The sequence below is a fragment of the Pan paniscus genome, chromosome X (assembly GCF_029289425.2).
Source record: "Pan paniscus chromosome X, NHGRI_mPanPan1-v2.0_pri, whole genome shotgun sequence".
Taxonomy (NCBI): Eukaryota; Metazoa; Chordata; class Mammalia; order Primates; family Hominidae; genus Pan; species Pan paniscus.
This window is the reverse complement of record NC_073272.2, coordinates 56,962,802-56,978,407: the sequence shown is the minus strand read 5'-3', so window position 1 is coordinate 56,978,407 and position 15,606 is coordinate 56,962,802. Positions and strand designations below refer to the sequence as shown.

The 15,606-nt window shown below is 35.2% G+C and overlaps 1 protein-coding gene across 3 annotated transcripts in view; it reads right to left on the bottom strand.

Annotated features, from left to right (window-relative positions):
- FOXR2 (forkhead box R2) overlaps nucleotides 1-15,606 on the bottom strand; it is a 135,022-nt gene that overhangs the window by 100,122 nt on the left and 19,294 nt on the right. For all 3 annotated transcript variants that reach the window (XM_055106430.2, XM_055106434.2, XM_055106432.2), the window contains exon 2: nucleotides 11,328-11,506. The gene's annotated coding sequence lies outside the window, so the exon portion shown is untranslated. The remainder of the gene's footprint in view (nucleotides 1-11,327; nucleotides 11,507-15,606) is intronic.

Genomic DNA, 15,606 nt, shown 5'->3' with positions numbered 1-15,606 from the left:
CAAGAAATCTAGAAGTCTGTGGACATGTTCAGGAAATGACACATGTTCAGAAAATATCTGAGAAGACCCAAACCTTTTACATTTGGCTGACCTTTGTGATCCACACATGCAGGAAGTGAAGATTAATGCAGAACGTTTTAGTCCATTCATGTTACTGTAAAAGAATACCTGAGGCTGGGCTGGGTAATTTATAAAGAAAAGAAGTTGATTTCGCTAATTTTTCTGCAGGCTGTAAGAAGCATGGAACCAGAATTTGTTTCTGGTGATGGCCTCTGGAAGTTTCAACTCATGGTAAAAGGTGAATGACAGCCACATGTACAGAAATCACATGGCAAAATGGGAAGCAAAGAAGAGGGGGAGGGAGGTTCCAGGCTCTTTTTAACAACCAGCTTTTGTAGGAACTAATATACCAAGAATTCACTCATTACTGTGAGGGCAGTGCCAAAACATTCATAAGGGATCCATCTCATGACCCAAACTCGTCCCATTAAGCCCCACCTCCAACATTGGGTACCAAATTTCAACATGAAGTTTGGAGGGTCAAATATCTAAACTATAGCACAGAATTATAAATGGCCTGATTAAACCGAAAGAACACTACTACACAGAGCCAGCCAGCAAAGACCAAGAGAGCCTGTTTTATGTTGTTGTTCAAGGCCCTCAAGAAAATCTCTGTCAAATCATTAGCTGACCACTAAGCTAATGCAACATAGACTTTAATGATCACACATGGCAAAAAAGACAGACTTTACAAAACCAATTTTAAAAAGTTACTAAATAAGCAAACAACAACAATCCACAGAAACAAAAACATACTCTGGAAGGGTAAAATCTTATTTTGAGTTATTGCTAATAATATTTAAAAGTCTACTTTTCAATAACAACATAAATAACAAGTTAGGCAAAGAACAAGAAAGTATGGCTCATGCGTAAGGAAAAAGGTATTAACAGAAAATATCATTGAGGAAGCTGAGACATTGCACTTAGAAGACAAACAGTTTTAAACAACTGTCTTAAATATGCTTAAAGAGCTAAAGAAAAGCATGGCAAATAGAGAAAATCAGGAGAAAAATGTTTTAGCAAATGGAGAATATTAATAAAGAAATAGAAATTATAAAAAGGAACCAAATGAAAATTGTGGAGCCAAAAGTACAATAAGTGAAAAAAATTACTGAACAAATCCCAAAGCAGATTTGAGCAGTGTAGAAACAATTAATAAATCTGAAGATAGGTCGATTGAAATGATCAAGTCTAAGGAGCAGAAAGAATAAATTATGAAGAAAAATGATAAAGCCTGACAAAACTGTGGGAAACCAGAGCATATGAGCATACACATAATGGGAGTTTCAGACAGAGAGGAAAGAAAGAAATAGGCAGAGAAAATATTTTTTAAAATAATTTGCCCAATCGTTTACTAATTTGATGAAAGGCATGAATCAACACATCCAAGAAGCTCAACAAAATGCAAGTAGATAACCTCAAAAAGAACCATACTGAAACACATTATAATCAACCTGTCAAAAGCCAAAGACAAAGAGAGAACCTTGAAAGCAGCAAGAGAGAAGCAATTCTCTACCTTTTAGTTGGAGAGGTTATACCATTTATATTTAATGTGAATACTAAAAATAAAGTACTTGCTTCTGCCATTTTGCTATTTAATTTTTATGTCTTATACCTTTTTTGTTCTAAATACAAGCAGTTCTAAATAACATTAACAGCCAATTTTTCATCAGAAACCATGGAGGCCAGAAGGCAGTGGGAAGACATATTTAGGCATAAAAGGTAATAATAAAGCCCTTCCATCCACATATCTATGTCTGGCAAAAATCTCCCTCAAAAATTTAGAAAAATTAAGACAAAAAATAATGCCTGTGGGAAATTTTCACTGTAAAACTTTCTTTTTTATTATTATTATACTTTAAGTTTTAGGATACATGTGCACAATGTGCAGGTTAGTTACATATGTATACATGTGCCATGCTGGTGCACTGCACCCACTAACTCGTCATCTAGCATTAGGTATATCTCCCGATGCTATCCCTCCCCCCTCCCCCCAGCCCACAACAGAACCCAGAGTGTGATGTTCCCCTTCCTGTGTCCATGTGTTCTCATTGTTCAATTCCCACCTATGAGTGAGAATATGTGGTGTTTGGTTTTTTGTCCTTGCGATAGTTTACTGAGAATGATGATTTCCAATTTCATCCATGTCCCTACAAAGGACATGAACTCATCATTTTTTATTGCTGCATAGTATTACATGGTATATATGTGCCACATTTTCTTAATCCAGTCTATTATTGTTGGACATTTGGGTTGGTTCCAAGTCTTTGCTATTGTGAATAATGCCACAATAAACATATGTGTGCATGTGTCTTTATAGCAGCATGATTTATAGTCCTTTGGGTATATACCCAGTAATGGGATGGCTGGGTCAAATGGTATTTCTAGTTCTAGATTCCTGAGGAATTGCCACACTGACTTCCACAATGGTTGAACTAGTTTACAGTCCCACCAACAGTGTAAAAGTGTTCCTATTTCTCTGCATCCTCTCCAGCACCTGTTGTTTCCTGACTTTTTAATGATTGCCATTCTAACTGGTGTGCAAAAATCCTCAATAAAATACTGGCAAACCGAATCCAGCAGCACATCAAAAAGCTTATCCACCATGATCAAGTGGGCTTCATCCCTGGGATGCAAGGCTGCTTCAATATATGCAAATCAATAAATGTAATCCAGCATATAAACAGAACCAAAGACAAAAACCACATGATTATCTCAATAGATGCAGTAAAGACCTTTGACAAAATTCAAAAACCCTTCATGCTAAAAACTCTCAATAAATTAGGTATTGATGGGACATATCTCAAAAGAATAAGAGCTATCTATGACAAACCCGCAGCCAATATCATACTGAATGGGCAAAAACTGGAAGCATTCCCTTTGAAAACTGGCACAAGACAGGGATGCCCTCTCTCACCACTCCTATTCAACATAATGTTGGAAGTTCTGGCCAGGGCAATCAGGCAGGAGAAGGAAATAAAGGGTATTCAATTAGGAAAAGAGGAAGTCAAATTGTCCCTGTTTGCAGACGACATGATTGTATATCTAGTAAACCCCATTGTCTCAGCCCAAAATCTCCTTAAGCTGATAAGCAACTTCAGCAAAGTCTCAGAATACAAAATCAATGTACACAAATCACAAGCATTGTTATACACCAATAACAGACAGAGAGCCAAATCATGAGTGAACTCCCATTCACAATTGCTTCAAAGAGAATAAAATACCTAGGAATCCAACTTACAAGGGATGTGAAGGACCTCTTCAAGGAGAACTACAAACCACTGCTCAAGGAAATAAAAGAGGATACAAACAAATGGAAGAACATTCCATGCTCATGGGTAGGAAGAATCAATATGGTGAAAATGGCCACACTGCCCAAGGTAATTTATAGATTCAATGCCATCCCCATCAAGCTACCAATGACTTTCTTCACAGAATTGGAAAAAACTACTTTAAAGTTCATATGGAACCAAAAAAGAGCCCTCATCGCCAAGTCAATCCTGAGCCAAAAGAACAAAGCTGGAGGCATCACACTACCTGACTTCAAACTATACTACAAGGCTACAGTAACCAAAACAGCGTGGTACTGGTACCAAAACAGAGATACAGAACAATGCAACAGAACAGAGCCCTCAGAAAACTTTCTTACAAGAAATTCTAAAGGGAGTTCTTCAGGCTGAAAGGAAAGGACACTAGGTAGAAACAAAACTCTATGAAGAAAGGAAAACATTGTTAAATATAAATGCATAGGTATATATAAAAGCCAGTATTAGTCTATGTTTCACTTGTAAGAACTCTCTATATGACTTAAAAGACAAATTAAAAAAACAATAATTAACAAAAAATTTAACAAAAAATAACAAAAATCTATGTTAACAGGCACATGTATAAAGATATAATCTGTGACAATAACTATATAAAGCACAAAAGAGGAAAATGTATAGGAGGAGAATTTTTGTATACTAAATTGGTGTTAATTCAAGCTAGATTGTTATAAATTTAAGATGTTAAATTGTAATCCCTAGGTAACCACTAAGAAAATAACTAAACATATATACAGAAATATAAATAAGAAAAGAACAAAAATGGAACAGCAAAAATCAATTAAACATAAGACAAGAGAGTGGTGGAGGGATTAAGGAACAAAAAAGATATAAGACTTAAAAATTAAATAGCAAAATGGCAGAAGCAAGTACTTTATTTTTAGTATTCACATTAAATATAAATGGTTTAACCTCTCCAATTAAAAGGTAGAGATAGGCATAATGGATACAAAAAATTCTCACCCAACTACATTCTGTCAACAAGAGACTCACTTAAATCCAAAGATACATATAGGCTGAAGGGTAAATGATGGAAAATGACATTCCATGGAAATAGAAAGCAAAGGAGAGCAGGGGTGACTATAACAATATCAGACAAAATAGACTTTAAGTTAAAAATTGTTACAAGAACAAAGAACATTGCATATTGATGAAAGGGTCAATTCATCAAGATGATATGACAATTATAAACATACACACCCCTAATAACAGAACCCCAAAATATATAAAGCAAAATAAATAACAATTTAATGGAGATATAGAAAATTCTAAAATAATAATTGGAAACTAAATTACCCCTCACATTGATTGATGGCTAGAACAACCATACAGAAACCAATAAGGAAATAGATGACGGAACAACTTTATAAACCAACTAAACCTAATAGACATATAGAGAACACTGCCCCCAACAACACAGACTACACATTCTTCTCAAAATCACATGAAACTTCATCCATAATAGACCATAGTTAGCCCACATAAGTTTCAATAAATTTTAAAAAATTGAAATCATACACAGTGTTTTCTCTGAATGAAACTAGATATTGATAATGGAAGGAAAACTCACAAATTTGTGAAAATTAAACAATACACTCCTAAACAACTAATGGATCAAAGAAGAAAAACACAAGAGAAATTGACAAATATTGTGAGAAGAATTAAAATGAAAGCACACAAAACCTATGCAGTACAGTGAAAAAATGCAGACAGAGAAATTTACACATTTAAATGCTTACCTTAAAAGGAGAAAAATAAGTCAAGCCAATAAGCTAACTTCTTTTTACCTTAAGGACCTAGAAAAAAGAAAATTAAATCCAGTGCAAGAAGAAGAAAGGAAATAATAATAATAAAGATTAGAGAGGAGATCAACAAAATTGAGGAGCAGTAAACAATACAGAGAATCAATGAAACCAAAAGTTGGTTCATTGAAAGATCAAAAACATTGTCAAATGTTTAGTCATGACTGAAGAAAAATAGAAGAAACAGAAATTACTATTACCAGAAATGAAAGTGGGAATAATATTACTGACTTTACAGAAATAAAAAAGATCACAAGAGAATATTATGAACAACGTAAATAAATTTGATAACCTAGATAAAATGAATAAATTCCTGGAAACACACAAACTACAAAAAATGACTAATGAAAAAATAAAAAGTCTGAATAGGCCTATTACAAGTAAAGAGATTGAATTAGTAATCAAAAAACTCCTAACAACAACAACAAAAAGCCCAGAAGTATATGGCTTCACTGATAAGGTCTGCCAAATGTTTGAAAAATTAACATCAACCTTTTAAAACCTATTTCAAAATGTAGAACATAAAGTAACACTTTGTAACTCATTCTATGAGGCCAGCGTTACTCTGATACCAAAGTCAGAAAAAATATATCTTGAGAAAGGAAAACTGCAGAACAATATTCTATATGGACATAATGCAAAAATCCTCAACAAAATACCAGCAAGACGAAAGCAGCAGCATGTAAAATGGATTATGCACCATGACAAAATGGGATTTATCCCAAAAATCCAAGAGTGGTTCAACATACAAAAATCAACCAATGTAGATGACTTCAAAAAAATATTGGAGTAAAACACTTAAAGAATCAGTTTCTCAACTAAAACCTCCTTGATCTATCAAAGATTGACTTAATGTTTTTGGAACTCTGGAGTCTAATGAGAAATTTGCTGCAACTGGAGGGGGCTGCTTAATGAAGAAAAGAACATCAAGTAGGAGAGCACTGTGGCATTTTTTCTCGCCTGCCTACCAGCTCCCATTTTCCAGTGCAATAGCAGCTAAGCGGGGGATGGAAACCCATGTTTCTCATGTAGATTGCTGATGTCTGTAAACTAATATGGACCTTTTTCTTAAAATGTTGAGGTTGTGTATTTTGACCTTTCTGCTGATTTCCTGAGGGACTGGCCACAGAGGCTGTCTTTTGCCACCTGCCCCCCACTACCGCTTTCTGGGCAGTAGTGGCATCTGTTGAAATATATAATCATGCACATCCCATTCTTCCCTTAGGAAAAGGACTGCAGATAAGACATGCAGCTGAGAGAATTTAAGAGCCCTGAAACAGCAGGTTACAAAGCAAGGTTTTACTCAGGAAAACAGAGTGAAAAATACATGTGCATGTACAGGGGAGAATGCATACTTAGAAAGTACCTGAGTGATACCTAGGATTCCAACTTCCAGTGGATCTGTGGACTCCACACTAGTAGAAGTTGAAAGGTAAAACAAAATCCCAAGCAGCTTGGTTTAGCATAGAAGGAATACCCCAGTACAGAGCTAAGCTTCAAAGATTGGGAGAGTACTTTTTTTTTTAACCATGTGGCTCCAAATGTTTAAAAGTTTCTGTTGGATCATTGATTGACCATTGAGATAATGGAACAGAGACATTAGTGACCACACATGACAAAAAATACAATCTTTGCAAAAGTAGTTTTAAAAATTCACTAAACAAGTGGATGACTGAAGCCATCAAAAATCAACAAAAGCAAAGCCAGAGAGTAAGGAGGAGAATCTAATTTCTGAAATGACCACACAATAATATTCAAAATGTCCACAATTCGACAAAAAATATGGGGTACACAAAGAATTAGGAAAGTATAGTTCATTCACAGGAAAAATACGGATTAACAGAAATAATTCCTGAGGAATTCTAGATATTGAATTTAGTAAAGGTGTTAAATCAACTGTCTTTAAAATTCTCAAAGAGCTAAGAGAAAATATGAACAAATAACTAAGGGAAATTAGGAAAATAATGTGTCAACAAATAGATAATATCAAAAAGAGACAGAAATTATAAAAGGAATCAAATAGAAATACTGTTGCTGAAAAGCACATTAACTGAAATTAAAAAAAAATTTACTAGAGCAACTCAACAGCAGATTTGAACAGGCAGAAGAAAGAATCAGCAAACTTGAAAATAAGAAAATAGAAATTACCCAGTCTGTGATGCAGAAAGAAAAAGAATAAAAGGAAATAAACATTGCCTAAAATACCTATGGGACAATGTCAAGCATAACATACACATTACAGGTGTTTCAGAAGGAAAGAGAGAAAGAAATAGGCAGAAAAAATATTTTAAAAATAATACTCAAAAACAAAATTTGATGAAAAACATAAATGTACATATACAAGAATCTCAATTAACTCAAAATAGGGAAAATTCAAAAAGATTCATACTGAGACACAATATAATCATATTGTTAAAAGCAAAACAATGGAAAAATACTGAAAGCAACAAGATGGAAGCAACTCATCACATACAAGGGATTGTTGAGAGTATTTTAAGAGCTGACTTTCTATCAGAAACCATGGAAAACATAATGGAAGGGGGTGGGTGCTTTTTTGACAAGTTAGGAAAAAAGCTTCTCAATCAAAAATTTTATGTGTGGAAAAATTTTTCTTTAAAAATGAAAGATAAGTTCAAACATTCCTCAGATAAATAAAAACTAAAGGAGTTTGATGTTAGCATATTTGTCTTACAAGAAATGCTAAAAAGAGTACTTCATGCTGAAAAGGAACAACATTAGAGAGTAACTTGAAGAAATAGAGGACATCAGTAAAATTAACTATATAGGTGAATACAAAGACAGTATTACTGTATTTTTGGTTTGTAACTCCACTTTCCATTTCCTACAATATTTAAAAGACAAATGCATAAAAATTATGTCTACAACAATATGCACACAAAGTATAAAGATGTAAGTTGTCACAACAGTAGCGAAAAGGATAGTAATGTATGATAAGAGAGATTTTTTACGTTATTTTAACAAAGTTGGTATCAATTCAAATGAAGTTCTTATACATTTAAGATGTTAATTGAAATCCTCATGGTAACTACTAAGAAAATATCTAAATAATATCCACATAGGAAATGAAAAGGTAACCAAAGTGGTACCCTGCAAAAACACAGTTAAACACAAAAAAAGACAATTTATGGAGAAAATAAGGAATAAAAAAACTATAAAACACTCAGGAAACAAATAATAACATGGCAGAAGTAAGTAATTCCTTATAAGTAATTACTTTAAATGTAAATGATGTAACTTCCCAATCGAAAGGCAGAGGTTGGCAGAATGGATTTTTCAAAAATTTAATTACGCATTGTCTACAAGAAACTCAGGTTAGATCCAAAAAACAAATGAGGTGAAATTTAAAGGATGGAAAAATATATTTAATGTAAAAATAGTATATAAAGAGTTCTGGGTCACTATGCTAACATCAGACAAAACAGAATATTAGTAAAATAAATTTTACAAGAGACAAAGTAGGATGTGTCTGTGTGTGTGTACATCATATCATACTTCATAAATATATATCATTATTATTTTTCAACTAAAAACAAATATGGAGAAGATGCTTCAAAGAGAAGCCAATACACTTCAGCCAAAGACAAAGTTGTTGAAGTTTTATAAATAAATGCTTTCTGTTAAAATTGTCCTTAAATGCAAAATGAGAAAGAATACTTATAGAATTGAAAAACTGAAGGGTTTTTTACATAAAACTTTTTATTGTTTTGTACCTTTAATTGCAAAAGGCAACTGTTCCTGTACAATGATGCCCAAATATAAGAATGTAAAAGACTGCACAAACAAAACACAATTGTGCTCACATTAGCTCAAACAAGAAAATAAAATAGTGTTTGCTTGACCACTCTGCTGATGAAGATATGAGAAGAACTTTGAAAAGCAATATAATTTTTTCCAAAGGCATCACTTTCATGTCCTGTAATCTTTTAACATTCAGAAGGATTTCATATATTAATAAAATGATTAATGAACGGAGAATATATAACAATCACAAGCATTTGTACACTGAACCAAAGAGTCCCCAAAATTTGAAGTGATAACTATCGGAATTTAAGGGAGAAGTGGACAGTAATACAATAAGAGTTTAGAACTTCAATATCCCATACCCAGTAATGGATATAACATCTAGACAGAAGATCAATAAAGAAATAGAAGACTTGAACAAAACTATAAACCAATTACATCTAACAGATATGTAGAGAACCCTCCTGACAGACACATAAAGAACACTCAATCCAACAACAGCTGAATACATATTCTTCTCCAGGGCACATGGAACATTATCCAAAACAGGTCATATGTTAGGCCACAAGATAAGATTCAATAAATTAAAAAAATATTAAAATTACACATCATATAATCTTCAACCACAATAGAATGAAGCTAGAGTTTAATAACAGTAGGAAAACTGAAAAAAATCACAAATATGTAGAAATTAAACAACACACTCTTATATTACCAGTGGATGAAAAAAAAATCACAAAAGAAATTAGAAAACACAGATAAATAAAAATGAAAACACAACATACAAAAATTTATGGAATGCAACAAAAGCAGTGCTGAGGGAAATTTATAGCAGTTTGCACCAATATTAGAAAAGAAGAAAGATCCTCAAATCAGTAGCCTAACATGACACTTCAAGAAACTATAAGGAGAAGAGCAAATTAAAGCCAGCAGAAGAAAGGAAATAATAAACATTAGATGGGAGACAAACAAAATAAAGAATAGACAAACGAGAATTAATAAAATGAAAACATGGTTCTTTGAAAATAATCAAGAAAATAGACAAACTTAGCTAGACTGACAAAGAAAAAAGACAGAAGACTCAAAATACTAAAATCAGAAATGAAAGAGTGGACATTACTACCAATCTTACAGAAATAAAAATGGTCAAAAGAAAATGCTGGCGAGTCAAGATGGCAAACTAATTGAAGCCAGAAAGAGCTTCTCCCACTGAGATCAAGTAGACTAGCTCACTCCAAACAGACCCCCAGAAACAAGACATTGAGAGTGGACAGGCCAGACACGGTGGCTCACATCTGTACTCCCAGCACTTTGGGAGGCTGAGGCAGGCGTATAATTTAAGGTCAAAAGTTCCAAGAGTTCAAGACCATCTTGGCTAATGTGATGAAACTCCCTCTCTACCAAAAATACAAAATTTAGCCAGGCATGGTGGCGAGTGCCTGTAATCCCAGCTACTTGGGAAGCTGAGGCAGGAGAATCACTTGAACCCAGGAGAGGGAGGTTGCAGTGAGCCGAGATGATGCTGCTGAACTCCAGCCTGGCGGACAGAGTGCGACTCCCTCTCAAAAAAGAAAAAAAAAAGAGTGGACAGAGTGAGGATGCAGACACCAGACTGAAAGGAGAGGAAGCTGAGAACCCTGCACAGGTTTGCCAAGCACCAGGACTCATTCCTGGCCCCAAGTGGTCCCCAGGGAAGAGGTGAGTGAAGAAGGCATGGAGTGGCCCATTCTCACCATGGACCTCTGGGATCCTAGCTGTGGGAGATCCCGCAGCCCTCAGAGAAATCTGAGCTGGCAGGGAGAACTGCCCAGAGAGTTTGCAGAAACAGAACTCCAGCCTGCACAGAGCCCCAAGCATTTGGCATGGGAATGGCTTTCAGTGGAGCATAGCCATGTGTGCCTAGCCCCCAAGGCTCACCATCCTCCTCTAGGTGGCTGTAGCCCTTGTGAGCTTGGCTGCCAGATCCAAAGAGAGCAGGGCTGTCTTGCCCATGGGACAAGACCAGTGTGATGTGAGTGCCCCCCCAATCTGTTGGCCTCTCCCAGGGACCTTACCTGATGGCACCTGCTTGCAGCACAGCCTCAGCTTGCCAGCATACATTGCAATAGCTGTTTCACCTGCAGAACCCACCTAACCATTGGAGTACTTTTGCAGACAGACTGCCACCAGTGCACACCTGTCAGCAGCATTCCCTCACTGATGCACACCTGCCCACAGCCTTCCCCCAGTAGCATGAACCCACCCACCCTCAGCATTTACCCACCAGTGCACACTTGCCCATAGCCTCCCTCCGCTGCCTTCCCAGCACACACACACGCAGGGACCCACTGCCACCACCCACCACCAGCATGCAAGAGCATGGAGACCCCTACAGACTCACCAGTGCATGTGTGGGCACAGACCTGCCGTTACCTTGCTGGAGCGCTTTTGCCAGAGGCCTCCATTGGAGTGTTATTGCTAGTAGACTGGGAACATCTTGGCTCCTTCAGTCCAGCAGATGCTTACTTCCAAATGACTGCATGAGTTCCACAGTACTTGTTCTTAACTTGACTGAAATGGCTGAAATGACAGACATAAAATTAAGAATCTGGATGGCAAGGAAGCTCATTGAGATAAAGGAGAAGGTTGAAATACAATCCAAGAAACACAAGAAAATGGTCCAAGAGTTGAAAGACAACACAGCCAGATTAAGAAAGAAAAAAAAATCAACTCAAGATGGATTAAACACTTAAATGTAAAACCTAAAACTATAAAACCCTGGAAGATAAATGGTGGGGAGGTGGTATGACCATGCAATGATAGCATAAGAAAATATTTGGTAGTGATACATCTGTCCCATACTCTAATTGTGGTAGTAGTAACATAAATCTATATACGCATTAAAATTTATAGAATTTTACTGTAAAATAAATCAGTTTTACTCTATGAAAATTTAAAAAGGAAAAAGTCTGTGCAATGCCACTAAATCAGTACTTAGGGGAAATTTTATAGCATTACATATACATCAATATCAGAAGTAAAGAGTGGTCTCAACATTATGATTTCAGCATCCACCTTAAGAAAATGGAAAAAGAAGAGCAAATTAAACCTAAAGTAGGTAGAAAAAAAAATCACAACAAAAATCAGTGAAATAGAAAGCAGAAAATAGAGAAAAATCAATGAATCGAAAAGTTGGTTTCTTTGAGAAGTCAATAAAATTGATGAATCTCTACGCAGGTGATCAGGAAAGTAAGACAGAAGACAAATTATCAATGTTAAGAAAGAGAGAGATGGCATTATTATAGACTCTAGAGATTTTAATAAGAGAAGGGAATGTTATGAAGACCTTCATGCCAATAAATTACACAACTTACATTAAATGGAAAAAATCCTTGATAGGTACAAACTAACAAAGCTAACTCAAGATGAAATAGATAGCTTAAATAATTCCACATCTAATGAAGAAATTAAATTTATAGTTTAAAACTGTCTCACAAAGGAAACTACAGGCCCAGATGGCTTCACTGTTGAATTCTACCAAATATTTAAGCAAGAAATAATGTCATTCCTAAAAATTCTCCCAAAAGCTTGAAGGAAAATAACTGCTTCCCAACTCATGCTAATCCTAGGTTCAAAAATATTCTAGAACAGGACGAGGATGCCCACTTTCACCACTCTTATTCAATAGCAATCAGGCAAGAGAGAGAAAAAAAGGGCAACCAAATTGAAAAAGAAAAAGCCAGTTATCCCTGTTTGCTGATTATATCTAGAAAACCCTAAAGTCTCCACCAAAACACTCTTAGACTTGATAAATGAATTCAGTAAAGCTTCAGGATATAAAATCCACATACAAAAATCAGTAGCATTTCTATACACAAATAACAGTCAAGCCAAGAACCAAATCAAGAAGACAATTCCATTTACAATAGCCACAAAAAAATACCTAGTGATATATTTAACCATGGAGGTGAAAGATTTCTACAAGGAAAACTACAAAACACTAATGAAAGAAATTGTAGATGACACAAACAAAAGGCAAAACATCCTATCCTCATGAATCTGAAGAATTAATATCATTAAAATGGCAAAACTGCCTCAAGCAATTGCTTTAGATTGCTACAGATTAAATGCAATCCCTTTCAAAATATCAATGTCATTTTTCGTAGAACTAAAAAAAAATCCTAAAATTTGCACGGAACCAAAAAAGAGCCCCAATAGCCAGAGTGAGCTTAAGAAAAAAGAACAAAGCTGGAGGCATCACATTACCTGACTCCAAATTATACTACAAGGCTACAGTAAATGAAAAAGCATGATAGTGGTATAAAAATAAACATGTAAATCAATGGAACAGAATAAAGAACCCAGAAATAAAGGCACATATTTAAAGCTAACAGATTTTTTACAAAGCCACAAGAACATATACTGGAGAAAGCACACTGGGTTCAATAAATGGTGCCGGGATAACTGGATTGCCATATGCAGAAGAATGAAACTGGACCCCTATCTGTCACCATATTAAAAAAATCAACTCAATAATGATTAAAGACTTAAATGTAAAACCCAAAACTATAAAAATACTAGAAGAAGGCCTAGGGAAAACTCTCCTGGACTTTGATATAGGCAAAGAATTTATGCCTAATATCTCAAAAGCATAGGCAACAAAACCAAAAACAGACAAATGGGATTTAGTTACACTAAAAAGCTTCTGCACAGTAAAAGAAGTAATCAACAGGGTGAACAGAGACAACCTGTAGAATGAGAGAAAATATTAGCAAACTATGCATCTGACAGGAGTCTAATATTCAGAATTTACAAGGAACTACAATAACTAAAAATAAATAAATAAATAAATAAATAATTCTATTAAAAAAGTGGGCTGGCTGGGCACATACGCCAGTAATCCCAGCACTTTGGGAGGCCGAGGCAGGAGGATTCCCTGAGATAAGGAGTTCAAGACCAGCCTGGCTAACATGGCAAAACTCCATCTCTACTAAAAGTACAAAAATTAGCCAGGCGTGGTGGCAGGTGCCTGTAATTTCAGCTACTCAGGAGGCTGAGGCAGGAGAATCACTTGAACTCGGGAGGCAGAGGTTGTAGTGAGCGGAGATCATACCACTGCACTCCAGCCTGGGTGACAAGAGCAAGACTCTGTCAAAAAATAAAAAATAAAAAAAAGGCTAAGGACATGATGAATAGTTATTTTTTAGTAGAAGACAGAAATGGCCAACAAGCATAGGAAAAATGGTCAACATCACTAATAATCAGAGAAATTAGAATTAAACTGCTGTGAGATGTCATCTTACACCAATCAGAATCGCTATTGTTAGAAAGACAAAAAATAACAGATGTTGGAGAGGATGTGGAGAAAAGGAAATGCTTATACGTTGTTGGTGAGAATGTACAACCTCTATGGAAAACAATATGGATATTTCTCAAAGAAGTAAAAATAAAACAACCAATCTCAGTACTGGGTATCTACCCAAAGGAAAAGGAACCATTCACAATAACAAAGATATGGAACCCAACCTAAGTGTTTATCAACAGATTACTGGATAAAGAAAATGTGGCACACACACATACACACAAAATAGAATACTATTCAGCCATAAAAAGAATGAAATCATGTCTTTTGCAGCAACATGGATGGAACTGAGGCCATTTTCTTAACTGAAACAACTCAGACACAGAAAGACTAATACTGCATGTTCTCACTTACAAGTGGAAGCTAAATAATGTATACACATGGACATAGAGAGTGGAATGATAGACAATGGATACTTGGAAGAGTTGGTGGATGGGAGAGGGTTGTATGATCAGAAATTACTCAACGGGTACAAGGGATTTTTTTCCGGTGATGGATACACTAAAAGCCCTGACTTCACCGCTATGTAATATATCCATGAAACAAAATTACGCTTGTACCCCACACATTTACACAAGTAAGAAATAATGTCTTGTTTATGTCATCAAAGGCATAATTCATAAAAGAAAAAAGGATGGTAAATTGGATTTCATCAAAATTAAGAACTTCTTCTTTTTAAAAGACATTGTTAAAAGAATGAAAAGGCAAACCATAGACTGGAAGATAATATTAGCAAATCTGATAAAGCTCTTTTATCCAGAATTTGTATTCCACAAAACACTAAAAACTTAATAATAAGCAAAGAAGTTACCCAATGAACAAATGGGCCAAAGATTTGAACACATATTTCACCAAAGAAGGTATTTGGATGGCAGATAAGCACATGAAAAGGTGCTTAACATCATTCATCATTAGGAAATACAAATAAAAACTACAATGAGATAACACTTCACACACTAAGATGGCTATAATAAGATAGAAAATAATAAATGTTGGCAAGGATTTGAAGGAACTGGTATTTTCGTACATTTCTGGTAGGAACGTGAAATTTGACAATAGCTTTGGGAAATATTTTGGAAATTTATTTAAAAGTTAAACGTACACCTGCTATACTATCCAGCCATTCCACACTTATTTACCCAAGACAAATGAAAGCATATGTTCATACGACTTGCACACAAATGTTTATAGTAGCTTTATTTGTAATAGTCAAAAGCTGTAAGCAACCCAAATGTCCATCAACAGGTAAATGGATAAGCAAATTGTGATACATCCATACAATGAGATAACAGAAAAAAAGAATGTTTGATACACACAG